Source organism: Salvia splendens, chromosome 1, assembly GCF_004379255.2.
Source record: "Salvia splendens isolate huo1 chromosome 1, SspV2, whole genome shotgun sequence".
In the NCBI taxonomy this organism is placed as follows: Eukaryota; Viridiplantae; Streptophyta; class Magnoliopsida; order Lamiales; family Lamiaceae; genus Salvia; species Salvia splendens.
In genome coordinates, this window is record NC_056032.1 from 15,839,368 (window position 1) to 15,851,579 (window position 12,212).

General features: G+C 40.2%; 1 pseudogene; it reads left to right on the plus strand.

The window, feature by feature from the left end:
* Positions 1 to 3,596: 3,596 nt before the first annotated feature.
* LOC121796687 lies at positions 3,597 to 6,389 on the plus strand (annotated as a pseudogene).
* Positions 6,390 to 12,212: the final 5,823 nt, after the last annotated feature.

A 12,212-nucleotide genomic window follows, 5' to 3' on the forward strand; every position in this document is an offset into this window, starting at 1 on the left:
GTCGATTGAAGCTCCTATTGGATCAGGTGCTCGGCTGGTCCAGTGCGACGCGACCCCGACGCACCGCTAGGATTTGGCCGAAACCCTTCGTTGATGTCCATGAATGGGGCGATTGCGACGGATACCGCAGAGAACGATGGTGACGGTTGGTCGAGCACGGGCTGCGGTGGCAACTGCTGGTGGACCCATGAATGGTATTCCGCGGCCGGAAGAGAAGCCTGATGCCGATGACCCGCGGGCTCCCTTGACGGATGTCCGGTGGGAACATGAAGGTCGGGGAATCGGTTGCCCCATGGTTCCAATGTCGTGGGGTTATGTGACGAGGGGGACTGACCCCATTGTGAGGTGTGTTGCTGACGCGAGGCAGGCGGCAGATCCCAGGATGTGGGCTTAGGTCGCGAGGAGGGTGGGAGGTCCCCCGATGATAGATGATTTCCGAACCCAGGCCGAGGATCGCTCGTCCATGCTCCGCTCGACGACTGCTGCGGTACGGCGACTGACACCGCGGAGAGCGGCTGAGCGAACGTGGCTGCGTCCAGAGGGTGCGATCGTGGCGGCAACAGCATCGACAGCGGCCTACGCTCATACTCATCCATTCTTGCTTCAACCCTCGCAACGCTGGCAACCAGATGTTCCAGTATGGTGCGAATCGGCTCCAAGGGCAGTGATTCCGCCGCCGGCGAGATAATCGGATCCATAATCGTCGGCAACGAACACATGGGATCTGTGCGCTCAACTCCTGCGTGAAAATCAGACATGATGAGTTCAACAATGAAAGCACCAATTGTTAAGGGAATTCTCCCTCAACAAGATATCGACGTCGACGAGAGATCGACGGAGAGAAATAATGATGGACGTCTCGAGCTTTCCCCGAGATCTGCTCTAATTAGGGTTTATGCAAAGAAAGCGATAAAGAACAATAAAGAAGACGTAAATAAAGGAAATTATGTATTTCATTGATTAATTAAAGAGAATAACAATAGCCCTATTTATAATAAGGATTCTAACTTAATGGGCAAGACAAAAGATATGAAAAGATATGCTAAATCAATACTAAACTAAATAAGAGAGATTTGGGGATATTCTTGGAGATATTCACGTATCATTAATCTTATCGGTAGCAACCCGATTAACCCGCTGGGCTAGCCCGAAACCCGAGTTTTTAGGGTTAGGGTTGAACTTTTACAACCCGAAACAATTCACAACCCGATTAGCCCGCACCCAATTGACTCACAACCCGAGTAGGGCCTGCCCGATTGACATCCCTAATTGCGCACACATTTAAAAATTAAGAAAAAATATGAAGGATCAACTGAGAAGACGTGTGATCCAGATTTAGTTATTGAGTTACAATTTGAAATACTAATTATCATGTTATCACATCCCTACATTATATATTCTTGGTATAAAAAAATATGTGCAACATATTAATTTAAAATATAACAAAATACACATAAATTTAAATTTCAAATCACTAATTACTGATCAATCGTCCGTTGATCATCCGTTTGGAAAATTCTTTAAATATCGTTGTCCCCTAAAAATAGGTCACATTTGTCATTTTAGATTGTCCCTTTAAAATACACCAGATCTATTTAAGGAAACTTTTTCACTAATGAGGTGGGTTTCAATGTCATTCTCCACTAATAATACTTTAATAATTTTTTTCTTTTTAACTCTCTTACTTTATCAATCGTGTATTAGAGCATCCACAATGGATGCCCTAGTGGCCCCCCTAGTGGTTGCCACATCAGCATTTCTTAGTCCGCCCTTTCTTTCTGCAATGGTTTCGCCCTAGTGTCCCCCTATCAATTAAACTCAATTTGTAATTAATTTTTAATATTATTATTTTTTATTTTCATTTTTAATTACTAAAATACCAAAATATGTTATATTAAACATCACAAATTTTAAAAAAAACAACTACATTACTTAATTAAAAAAAACTACATCATACTTAGCTAAAAAAAATAACATTACTAAACTAAATTACTAAAAATTCATAAAAACCTAACTAGTCATCTAAATATAACTTCTTGCTCAAATTCTTGATCATCTTCTCAGTCCTCAGTCATTTTTCCGGATCGGTTTCCTGAATAAGGTTGTTTTGTGCGTCAAGTATAAACCTATACTCGCACACCTCGTGAAAACCACCGAACTCCTCGATCGCTAAGGCCACGAGCTGAGTAGACGGAAGAGGCGCAGCCTGCGTGGGAGTCGATCCAGACGCGGCCGCCTTCGTCTTCCCTTTGGCCTGGGCTTTGGCAGCCTTGGTGCCAATGGGAAGTCTAAAAGTAGATGTAGGCGTGCCGGAACTCCATTTCGGCTTAGCGTTCAGATCCACAGGAGATGGGCAGCCGCTCATGTAACCGTCAGTGGCGGTGTTCTTCGTCCGCTTCGCAGCTGAGGATCTATTCGGTATCCCTCCATTGAACTTCGCCTTGTCCTTCAAGATCAGCCAAACATTGTAGAACTTGAACTGCCCGTACTTCGGCTGGTACTCGGCCATCGACTTCTGGATAACATCCTCCATGCTCTCACCGCTGTCCCTTTCGTCCCTGTTCTTGGTGTAGATATAGCTGAAGTTGTTGACGTGGACCTTGAGCCGATCCCAACACTTGCGCAGCTGATCCTTGGTCCGCTTGTACGCCCAACTCGGTTTCACCGAGTTGTATCTGGCCTCAATGCGATCCCACATCCTGCCCGAAGGTTGTTGGACTATATCGAATCCTCCGATATATCGACCCAACACTGAGCCACCTTCATGTACTCCTCCATCTCGTAGTCAGTACGCCCGTGGTGTACTCTTCGCTGGGCTCGTTGGATGGGAGTGGGACTGGGATGGATGGCGCCTTTTCCTTCCGCGCCATCTTCTTCTTCCTCCTCGGCAGCACAGGGGCAGGAGGTTGCCCACAACTGGGCTTCATGTCCTCAACCCGATACGCGTTGGTGTTGAAGAACGGATCGAATTCAGAGTCAGAAACGTAAGTGGACCCTACAAATCCAGGAGTCTCGACCCGGTAGTCTTTGTGGCCGGGCCAACGGGCGTCGTCGCTGCCTCCGCCAAACATCGGCATATCGTCGTCGACACTATGCAGGTTTGGGAATTGACTCAGATCCATTCTTGAAAGTATGAAAGTGAGAAAAGAGAAGAGAAAGATAGTAGAGTAGAGAGTATTGTGTGTAAGTGTGTGAAAAGTGAATGAGGGATAGGGTATTTATATTGGTTTAATAAAGAATAAAAAAATCAAAAAAAAATTACAAATTCCGCTAGATCGGGCTCGGACGTCGTGTTGCAATGGGCGCATGCAATGGACGCCCGATCTCCGCCGAGCCCGATCTCGCGCGATCGGGTGCCGATCTAATTACTACTTTTACTGGCGAATTACAACTCAGGTAAATACGGATCTATTTTTAGCAACCAAAACTTTCTTAAAATCAAATAAACTACTTATATATAAGTAGCAAGCATCAGTAAAAAAAATATAAACCATATGTACAATTGTACTGCGCCAATTTTCTTTTTACAGTTTTTAAAAAATTTACTCAAAAAGTAGTTATGAAATCAGCAAGTTGCGTGGACGGGATGACGAGCTCTGACATGAAGCCATAAGTATATAAATTGGTAGCTGCAAATCGAAACACAAGAGGGCCTCGATTCTTCCCTCTGTAAGCATCCTACTGTGTGATTTTGTCTTGGTTGTGTTAGTATGGTGTTTGATGTTGGTGGATTGCGCCTCAATTCTGGCCTGGCCGCGAACTACGACGATGATTTAAGATCGGCGCTTTTGCGAATCGGAGAAATGGTTGTTGCTACTGAATCGAACGACGCCGCTCTGGGCGGCTCTGGCTCTGGCTCTGGCAACTATTCTTCTAAGGATTCTGTGATTGTTGAGATTTCTGACACCGCTCATCAAATTAGCCAAGGTTCTTTTTTCACTTTAGTTTATTGTTTTCTCCCTTTTTTTGAGATTTGCCTCTTGTTTTCCGTTCCTTGCACTGTAAAATTATCTTCTGGTTCATGAATTTGCTGTATGCAATTAGTGTTAATTCGCATTCATAGCTGTGGGAATCTGTTCCTTAGTTTTCTTTGAATTGAATAATTGAATGCCTTGTGTACTACTTTGATTTTCGGAATTTTGTTTTCTGATATTGTTTACTTTATGCATCTTAGGGCAGTTTAATTTGGGGATGCCTTGAATCATCATCTAATAGAGTGATCCTTTGATATGTTTGAGGCTAAATATGATTTTTTGTTGCTCTAGTAGTAATGTAAAAGCTCAGTGGCCTATTAACTACCGGTTTATCGTTCATGTTGCACGTGAAGATTCATGGTTCCAGGTGGGGTTTGTGCTAACGACGGGGATAAATAGTGCGTATGTGTTGGGATACTCTGGCACTATTATGGTTCCACTGGGTTGGATTGGTGGTGTGGTCGGACTAATTTTAGCAACAGCGATATCTCTGTATGCAAATATGTTGGTAGCCAAGCTTCATGAATACGGAGGAAAGAGGCATATCAGATACAGAGACCTTGCAGGATTTATCTATGGTAAGAGCAAATAATGATCAAGTTAGAGATGCAATTTGATATCCTTTCTAGCTGAAGGCATTTTTTACTTAAATAGAGGTTTCTGTTGTGTAGGTGACGAAGCGTACAGTATTACATGGGCGCTGCAGTATGTTAATCTCTTCATGATCAATGTCGGATACATCATTTTAGCCGGCAGTGCCCTTAAGGTAACTTTATTTGCTATATTGTTCCGTTTCTATTAGAAGACCAACGGAATTGATGAAGCAGTAGCTGCTGTCTATGTAGCTCTTTGCTAACTTGTGTAGAGGTTTGAACTATTGGATCATCGGTTTTTATTTATACAAACTACATATCGCATCAGCTTAGGTTACTGCTAAATATTAAGATTTCGGCTGATCCCTTGACTCCACTGATGTTATATGCAGGCTCTTTATGCGCTCCTCCAAGAAGATTCTGGCATGAAGCTTCCACACTGCATTGCAATTTCTGGCTTCGCATGTATCCTTTTTGCAATTGCCGTACCCCATTTATCAGCACTACAAGCATGGCTGGTATTTTTGACAATTTTAAGTCTGGTGTACATTGTAACAGCATGTGTTCTGGTTCTAAAAGATAGTATAGCCATCTCTTTTCCTCGATTGCTTCATCTTGTCCGTGTCCTTTTTATATAGTAAAGCTGGATTCCAAGAAAGAATTGTTTCTTTGTGGATATCGTCATTTTGGAATATCGATTTCAGATGCTGAGTAAGTGATTTTTTTTACAGTCATAGAAGCTCCTCCTCGAGACTACAGCATTCATGGAACAACTACAAACAAAATTTTCACCATCATCGGCGCATCAGCTAACCTCGTTTTTGCTTTCAATACTGGAATGCTTCCAGAAATACAGGTCCTACAGAAACCTCAATTTCTTGAGACGAGCTTCGTTCATGCATTTCTTTTGTTTAATACGCAGATATCTAGAAAGAACTCACGATGATAAAACAATTAGTGTGGTAGCGCAGACTGATCATATCGACTCACCTTCTTGACAGGCAACCGTGAGGCAGCCTGTTGTTGACAACATGTTGAAAGCTCTGTATTTCCAGTTCACAGCTGGAGTTCTTCCGATGTATGCTGCACTTTCATTGGTTACTGGGCGTATGGATCAGAGGCATCGGCCTACTTGCTGCACAATGTTCATGGCCCAGTCTGGTTGAAGGCCACAGCGAATATCGCAGCCTTCCTGCACACTATCATTGCTTTGCACGTAAGCCCTAATCCTCACATCCTCATGTATCCACGGAGGTTCCGTTTACTTTTGCTTGATTCATATTCCATACAGATCTTTGCAAGTCCAATGTACGAATATTTGGATACGAAGTATGAGCTGAAAGGAAGCGCGCTAGCAGCACGCAACCTGTCTTTCAGAATTGTGGTAAGAGGCGGCTACTTGGGAATAACGACCTTCGTCTCAGCACTGCTGCCATTATTGGGCAATTTCATGAGCCTCACCGGGGCGCTGAGCACGTTCCCTCTCACGTTAATTCTGGCAAACCACATGTATCTGGTGGCGCGGAAACACAAGCTGACTTCGCTGCAGAAGAATTGGCATTGGCTAAATGTTGTCTTCTTTGGATGCATGTCTCTTGTAGCCGCGATTGCTGCGCTGAGGCTCATTCTTGTTGATTCAAATAATTACCATTTCTTTGCTGATTTATAGGTTTTTATTTGTTCAGGGTATTTTTTAGCCCACTCCATTTTTTTATTGCAATTCAAATGTCCATTTCATTTTTTGCATGTAGTCAAATTCATATTGTATGAACTTACATTTTGCTCTAGATACGTAGTATTCCACTATATTAATGTAGAAAAACAGTCTCATTTGATTTAATTCTTATCTTCGACTTAAGCGTCAAGACTTTATCTTTAGTTATTAGTTTTAATTAGTATCTCACTCGTGCAATATGCTACACATTATATTTCTTTTAAATATACAATATTCATTTATTAAGCATAAAAATAGAAAATAAAAATAATCATTATTCAAGTTATCTTTAAAATGTTAATTAAAATCTTTTATAAATATGTACAAAAATTGAAAACACACATTAACACTATATAATTAAAGATCATATGCTTCTAAAGACTTTAAAAGTTTTCACTAATAAAAAAATAATCAATCGTATAATTCTATGTTCTGTTTAACTTCGATCGGATGTAAAACTGATAATAGTCCACCTCCTGTTTTTGTCATCGAACTACCACTTAATTGGTAGTTTATTGTTGTTGAATGGTTGTTCTCCCAAGTTTGCTCAATTGTACATTCATAATATTGAAAATGAGATAAAAAAAAAATAGATTGATGCATGCCATCGGATGTCTTTTTTAATTACTATATATATTTTACCAACTATTTTAATCATATATTGAAAATGAGATAAAAAAAATAGATTAATGCATGCCATCGGATGTCTTTTTTAATTACTTTATATATTTTACCCACTATTTTAATCATCAAGCAACCATATCGATAACGTCTAATTATGAACTAACTTGAACTTCATTGTTAATTTAGTTGCATACTAAGGTGGGCATCTCACTTTTTTAAGACTTGGCAAAGCTAAACCTATCTAAAAATTCTTAATTTAAAATAGATAAATACTATTACTAGATTTAATTACGGTTAGAAGTTAAAAGATAATTACACTGTTCATCAATAATTGTAGTACTCTATTTTGTTATTTTCGTCCGTCCATCAATAAATATTTTATTTATTTTTGTATCTTTTGGTTATGGACACATTTCACCAACTTTATCACACTAACATTTTATTATAAAACTAATATAAAAGTATAGTTCACCTACAACTATCCTTTCTCATTCAATATTCATTACATTTCTTAAAATCTGTGCTCAGTTGAAGTGAGCCAACTATTAATGGATGGATGAAGTAATTATTTGAGCATATGGGTTTGACTTCGAGGCTCAACGCCTACTTCTTGAGTGACCTCGGGTCCTAGCTAGAAAGTACTCTCTCCGTCCTACTCAAGATGTCCACTTTTCTTTTTAAATTTGTCTCATTCAAGATATTCATTGTCTAAATTTGGAAATAAATCCCTCTTTCTTCTTTCCTTATTAAAAAATTTAACTACATTTTTCTTTCTACTTACTTCATCTAACAACTCCTCCTAAAAACTCAAGAATGTGGATATTTTAAGTGGGACGGAGGAAATAGTAATTATTTGAGCACATGGTAGAGTGGAATGCATGAGGCCAAATGTTTCGGGTTCGAATCCATGGTGGCACGCTCATGAAAAAAATATTATACACCCATAATTACATAATTTCCATCGGAGCATTAAAAAGAAAGAACTATTACTACGTGTTATATTGAAGATGATCCACTTTATTTTTTTGTTAGTCCCAAAAAGATGACTAGTTACCTATTGAGGAAATAATTAAAATAATTCGTTACTACTTTTTTTTTTCTCAACTCTTATATTTTAAAACATCCAACAATTTTTTTTCTTTCTTTCTCAATTCATCTTTCGTGCTCTCTTTATAACACCAAATAACCTTTGTTTTCTCTCTACATAAACTTTTAAAATAAAAATGCATAAAATCTCACACTGTCCCATAAATGGGTCATCATTTATGGGACAAAAGGTTTATATTATGCTATCGCAATATAAATAAAATTTTATTGTAAAACAAACATATTATTGTGTAATACTCCCAGTAAAATTAGCAAAGGTTTTCATTTTGGTCTATTCATTAAAATTATGTACAATTTTTATTTTGGAAAATGTTTTTCTTTTTATGAAGTATAATCTATTTCCCACTAACAACATTTCAATCATTTTTTATTTCTATCTCTATTACTTTATCAATTATATTAAAATTTCTGCTATTTTAAAAGTTGCTATTTTTTTTGAAAAAGGAAAGAATATAATACTACCATGGAACAAATAATCAGATTCTGATCTTAAAAAATATGAAAAATTAAGCAAATGATAGATATTTCCAAAAATGATGAGAATCTATATTTGTTACTATTACAAGGCTTTCAAATTGTTCCTCTCATTTGTATAGTGATTTACTTCATTTAAAAGCCAACTCTGTCACTAAATTTCTACAAAAACAAAATAGAAGTCAACTTCTCAACAAAATGGAAAAATTTTAACACAATTTATACACAAATCGAATAGGGTTAGTTTTCCTTTTTTAAAATCAATTTATCATTTTACACTACTTGAATCAAGAAACTAGTTAATTGATAAGGCTAATTTCGTGCATTGGTTAAAGGGTTAAATTCGTGCATTTGCGGGGTTTAACACATGTTTTAAGCCAGGTGTGTAGAAGGTTTTCGCCAGGTCCAGGAAAAGAAGAGGACATTTGCATGGTCCAGGGAAACTGGCGAATAAGTGAGCAATTTGGAGAAAATTACTAGACGGAGGAGACAACGAAGCTGAAGGGTAGAATGGAGATTTCTACGAAAGCTTTTAGAAGATCAACTCCGCGCCTATATAAAGAGGAGAGCATGCAATCTGAAGAGAGACGGGGTGGAGGACTTGTAACCAGATTATAGCTCGTAGCTCACTCACTTTTACACACTTGGGGGGAATGCTCGGGAATTTGTAGGGATTCGGTTCATTTCACTGGTAGTCAGTAGTTGGGTAACACCGTCCTTGTGGAGGACGAAGATACAATTTAATTGCTTTCGTTTTAATTTGCTGTCGTGAATTTCACCGAGCTTCGTTGTTCGAAGCTCGACCTCGTTTTCTGTTGAATTTCCGTTGGTTTATGAAATTTCTCTTTTCCGTATTTGAGCTACTGTTGATTTCGATTATGGATGCAAATTGTTTGGAGTTTGATGTCGTTGCTGAGTTGGATGTTTGATTATTGCGTTGGTTTACTGAGTTTGAGTGGAATTATTCGAAGCTTGTGTTGATCGGGGCAGATCTGTTGAAGTCGGAAATTATGGAGTTGATGTTGTGGATTGTTGGGTTTGGAATGCTTGGATCCAGAGTGGATTAAGCATCCGACGTCTGGATCTGAACAAGAGGATTCGTGATTGATGCCTAGTTTTCGTGTGTTCATTTCATTCCGTCTAGTATATGTAGATCTGTTTAATTTTCAGCTAATTGCAAGTTTCCGATGTCCGACTTTTTATATCTTGTTTGAATCTAAGTATGTGCTCTGTTTTCTTCATGTTCGCGTTTGAATCAGCTGATGAGATGCATGTCAGAGTTAGTTAAATTCTTAGTTTGTTAATTGCAAGTTTTATTTCGTACTTGCTGCTTTTGGAAGATGGTCCCGCTTTTTACTCACTTTCTGTCTAGCTATATTAGGAAGTTATTTGCTCGGTCTAAGAAGTTAGTTTAATATTTCGTAGTTATAAGGATGTTCGATGTCAGCATGATGTTTACAGTTTCCTAGGTCTTGTATTTGATTTCATGCCTAGGTCTAGTAGTAATTAAACCTCAACCTAAAATTGCGTGGCAGCAGCCATTCACCATTTCCAAGGTCTTCTAAATGCTTTCTTACGCGTCTATCTTCGTGGGATCGATCTCTGCTTCCCTGTACTAATTCATAGTATAGCGGGTTGAGGGTTTTGAACGTGGAATCAGTGTGTCCAACGACTGAGATTTTTGATATCCTCTGAGTTCCTAGACCTCGTGATCTAGCGGATTCTCTGGATCTGAGAAGCTTGACCTAGCATTAAAAGCACACACGTTTCCAGAATGCGAGTTTTCAAATGGCGCCGTTGACGGGGATGGATGGCGTAATTTGTGATTGTGTTTAGAGATTTTGGCGTACATAGTTTTGATTTGTTCTTTTCTTTCCTTTCAGATTCGGTTTATGAGCGACAGCTCACGGTTTGGATACTGGGGTGACTCATCTGAGTGGAGGAACGATCAGTTTATTTGGCAAGTCAAGGACACAGCATCTACGGTCACCACCAGATCAGGGTTAACTACGGGAGATCCATTTCCATTTGGTTCAGGAAGCGATGAAAGTTGGAGTTCGTCGGGAAGGGAGGATCCTGAGTCATCTTCAGAAACAAGTATAGAGGAGGCAGAAATCGGGGACATGGCACACGTAGTCGATCCAGATCCGGAGATCGGTTCGCTCACTGCCCATCTAGATGGTGAGCCGGCCCAGGCTATACTGATGAACCCGCGTCAGAGAGCCATAGATATCAAAACGAATGTGTTAGGCATTCTACTGACATTCTCTGGACGGAGGAATGAGTGTCCGTATGAGTTCTTAAATGAGTTCAGCAAGCTGTGCAGTATTCAGAAAAGGCCTAACGACACAACAGAGGAGGATTACCATCTGCGTGCGATCCCGTTCACCTTGAAGGGGGAAGCTAACACATGGCTACTGAGGCTACCTCCAGATTCGATTCGTACATGGAGAGATTTCAAGCTGGAATTCTGGATTACTTTTTCCCGTCGAACAAGACGAACGCTCTCAAGAAGGAGATAGTGGAGTGTAAGCAGGAGTATGATGAGTCTCTGAGTCAATATTGGTCGCGATTCAAGGGGTTACTGGACGCTTACCCAAATCACAGAATGATCGAAGCATAGATTTATTATCTATTCTATGAAGGAGCAAACCCCGAGTCGAAGGATTTAATGAACTCCTCGAGCGGGGGAAATTTTATGAAAAAAATGGAAAGTGAAGCGAGAGAGATCTTGGGGAAGTTGATAGAGGCCAAGAAGGCGTAAGACAGCCCGAGGAATGTTATGAGGAGAGGGTCAGCAAATGCACAGAGAGAACAAGATGACGATAAAGTCGAGGCAAGAATAGATAGGCTTGAGAAAACACTGTTGAATGCAATCGAGAAAACTAACTCACCAACCTCACAAGAGAAAAAGAAATCTCCGGGTCAAGGAGAAATCCTACACCAGCAGTACTATGGTTCTCAAGAAGGAGATTATCAAGCCCAGGTAAATGCAATGGGTAGTTGGAATCCTGATGGGGGTTGGAACCCCGGGAAACAGAGGGATGCACCCTGGAGGAACCATCCGAATTTTAGATGGTCTGACAACGATCCGACCCAGCCACCTCCGCAACAGAACACCCAGTTGACACATCAACCAGAAAGACAGACTAATTGGTCTGGGAGAAATCAAGAGGGGCAGAACAGCTGGAACAACCGGAACCAGGGAGATCACTCTAATTGGGGGAACAGGAATCAGAATCAAGGGAACTCTTATGTGCCGCCACACCAAAGGAACTACAACGGAAATTATCAGAATCCCCAACCTACTTGCCAGGGGAATCAAAAATCAGTATAACAACAGTTCAGAGGGTCAAGGAAACTTTTGCCAGAATCAAGGAAGTGGTCCACTTATGGGTCCAGGACCGAGTCCTGTCCAGTCCAGTTCTAAACCACCAAGGAATCTAGATGATATGGTACATGATTTAGTCAGTTCTTAACAGCATATGCAGAACAACTTGTAGTCCAACAATGACGTGGTGCATAAGCTCCAGGATGCTCAATTGGAGCAGAATGCAGCAATGGATATGTTAGCAAAACAAAAGTCCCAGATCGCAACATCCTTGAGCGAGATGCGAGGGAACGAAGCGAAGATTCCTGCCTCAGTAAGGCCACCAGACAGAGCTAACATCAGTCAAATTAATTTAAGATCTGGGCGAGGTTATGACGGTCCAGCGATGAGGAAGG